The 3,327-nt window shown below is 36.7% G+C and overlaps 1 pseudogene; it reads right to left on the bottom strand.

Annotated features, from left to right (window-relative positions):
• Window positions 1–3,327, bottom strand: part of LOC107567531 (uncharacterized) — a 105,083-nt pseudogene that overhangs the window by 68,445 nt on the left and 33,311 nt on the right.

Genomic DNA, 3,327 nt, shown 5'->3' with positions numbered 1-3,327 from the left:
AACGGAACGTCTCAGGTTACTTATGTAACCATGGTTCCCTGAGTAGGGAACGAGACGCTGCGTCCTCTAGGTTTATTGTCATGCTGCGGACACAAGCTTCAGACGAAGAAGTGAATGATGTGTGCTCCCGGCGCCTATTTATACTATAGTCGCACCGGTAGTAACGTCATGGCTGTCGCCGGCCAATGAGTTGGTGTTTTTTCAATGTATGCTTCAGACACGGGTCACAACGAAGCATTCCCCATAGCGAACCCTAGAGGACGCAGTGTCTCGTTCCCTACTCAGGGAACCATGGTTACATAAGTAACCTGAGACGTTCCTCATCATTTACACTGTTCTGACCAGCAGGGGTCACCAGCTTCGATCGATTCAAATGAGTCAATAATTTTAAGTAGTAATTGTTTCAACTAATTTGAAGTTTCAAAAGACTTTGTTTCTCACATTACTATAGCAACAGTTGGCAAACTGTCTGGGACAGGAGCCTCAAGGGGAGGAAAAACCTCAAAGTCTCTATTTCCTGTGCTTCTTTGGCTGTTTTTATTGCTGGGCTTCTTCCTGTAGGAGCCAGTGAATGGAGTGTTGGTTGATAACCAGGAAACAGGGTGCGGTATGCAAATAACAGCATCAGAGCAGCAGCCCAGAGAACAATGAACAATAGAGAGGGAGACCGCACTGACAGCAAAAACAAACAGAGTTGCCAGATCAGTAGGCCACAGGACATACCGGTAATAATAAAGTTGCTAGTAAAAACAGTGCATCAGCATTGAAATCAACTTGATTCAGTTTCAGCTTAGTTATTTCTAATAACACACAGACATATTTTAGAAAAACAAATATTCCAGCCATTAGCATGTTTTAATAATATTTATCACATAAACGTTCATAGTTTTATTTCCAAAAAAAAAATGTTTATAGAGTTAGGAAAACATAAATAAATAAACATAAATAAAAAATCATGATATACCTCTACTAAGGTTATTATGCACTATAGTGAGCACCAGACAAAAAGACAAATCCAAAAAAAGGAACAAGGGAACAAGTGTGATGTCCAAAGAACGAACCAAGGAAACCGTAAGCTTAAGACTATCTGACCAAGTAGAGTATTTAAGTGAAAGCAATCGTCTTCATCAAACAGTGATACTATTCTACAAGACAAACACATCAGCAAAGTACAATCACAAAAAAATCAATCACACTCAACAATCACAGCTGAACACACTTCATTATGGAATAAACCAGACATCTCCTCAAATGCCAAAAAATAAAATGAAAGAACAAATCAGCACCCCATAAAACGTCACAGATTATTTGATTGCAACTAAGAAGACCGAATGTTGCAATTTCAGTCTTTGACTTGTTTTTGCACATTTCAATGATGAAGGTTAAATACAGTATATCTACCAAATATATGAAGATTTACTATAATTTAATTGCATTACTTCACTTTCACTTTCATTATCAAGCATACACACGTGTGTTAATTCTTCTGTAACATTCCTCCTGACAAACAGCACATCAAATGTTTTTCAAGTCCACAGCCCGTGTCATGTATGCATGCAGTTACAGGCACTGAACATCACAAATACTCTCAGCAAAGTGTTTCACCAACTTTAAAATAAATCAACACATTTCCAAGCTTATTAAGGCTGGTTTTGGTTCCAGTGTAGCTGGTGGAAAGTGTTTTCTGATGAAGGTTGATGACTAAGGGTTAGTGTTGGTTAAACTATAAACATTAGCAATGTAATGATACGATCTTTTACAGAAACAGCAACAATACCAGTTAAACCACTGACAGTAACAGTAGTACAGACTGTCCTCCAGTGTGAGACTGTGTGTGAGGAGGAAAAATCTAATTGTGGAAAACACAGTCAGTTCTATCAGTTATAAGTGAAGCAGGCAAGGCCAAATAACTGAAATGTCAAACCAGATCCAGTATCAGTTATAGTGCAGAGATGATGTCTCACTGTTCCTGTCTGTATCACTTTAGCAACTTTAACAAACCTCTGCATACTGACAAACAACAAGCCCTCGCTGTTCCACTGCTGGCAAGTTTCATTCATTTCTTTTTTTTTTTTTTTAGTGTCCTCTTCAATGAAAGTATCGAAAGTATAAACAATGTTAAATTGTTTTGTTAGCAGCCTTGGCCCAAATCTGATTTACGGATGTTATGTGCCATTCAAAGCAATGCTGTTCGTATCAGGTGGCAAGTCACTAACATTATTGTCCTGTAAGAAAACAGATATTCATAAATGGTCAAATTAATAAAGTTATGATGTTTCAGTTACACAAACACAGAACAACTACAGACTTGGAATTGCGTTTTTTTCTGTTGTTTGTACAGAGGTTTTCTTTTCCTTAACATTTAACAGTGTCTTAAACTGCATCAAACTGTCATCTTTTGTACTCCAGTGATATAAACTAAGTATGTCATATCTAAAATGCTTACTGTTATATCTGTGTTTTCTAATAAGACACTTGCTCTCTGAAAAAAAGTGCACTTTATGTTTATCTGGGAGTTATTTGTGTTTTCGATTGTAATGACACTGCCTCGCCGGTATCTGTTTCTGTGGTGTTAAAAATAAAGGGCAAAAAAAAAAGATGACTATTGACAGTTTACACTCAGAATTATATAATAATATAAAAAACATATCGATACCTCTTTTATTTTAATTTGTTTTTGTTTGTTTGTTCACAGCAAGTCATTCATCTTGTTAAATCAGCTGCATGTAATACTTACATTCTGTGCTGCTGGTTTATATCCCCTGCGATGATACCAGTAAACCATAGCAGCAATTACAGCCACACATAGAAAAACAACAGTAACACATATTCCTGCTACAGCACCGGGAGATAGACTAGAATCTGGAACAGTTAAAGAGAAACATTAGTCATTATTACTAGAATGAATTATAAACCAGCCAGTATTTAACAATACTTTTGACTGATATTTACTCTTTTTTTTACTCATCAGGTCATCAGTAGTATGACACTAATTTAACTGATAAATGGCAGTATCTGTTTTAGCAACAGCAGCATCACAGCACTGTGAGATCAACAGGAAACAATGCTGACAGGAAAACGGACTGCTTTTCTTCAAAGCATTGTCAAGTCAAAGCTCCCTTTTTCTAAACACTCCACATCCCAACACTTACTAGGTTGATTAAAACATTTATTTTTTTGAAAATTCCTCAAAGAAGAATTAATTGAATGAGTGAATTATATACTCACCAGTGACAGTTACATTGAATATCTTCACTCTGGTGATACTGAAGCTTCTGTCGCTGATGGTGATCAGTAGTTTATAATCTCCAGAGTCTGTGGTTCTAG

The sequence above is a fragment of the Sinocyclocheilus grahami genome, unplaced genomic scaffold, assembly GCF_001515645.1.
Source record: "Sinocyclocheilus grahami isolate Dianchi unplaced genomic scaffold, SAMN03320097.WGS_v1.1 scaffold1166.1, whole genome shotgun sequence".
Taxonomy (NCBI): Eukaryota; Metazoa; Chordata; class Actinopteri; order Cypriniformes; family Cyprinidae; genus Sinocyclocheilus; species Sinocyclocheilus grahami.
The sequence above is the reverse complement of the archived record's forward strand: the minus strand, read 5'-3'. Positions and strand labels throughout refer to the sequence as shown.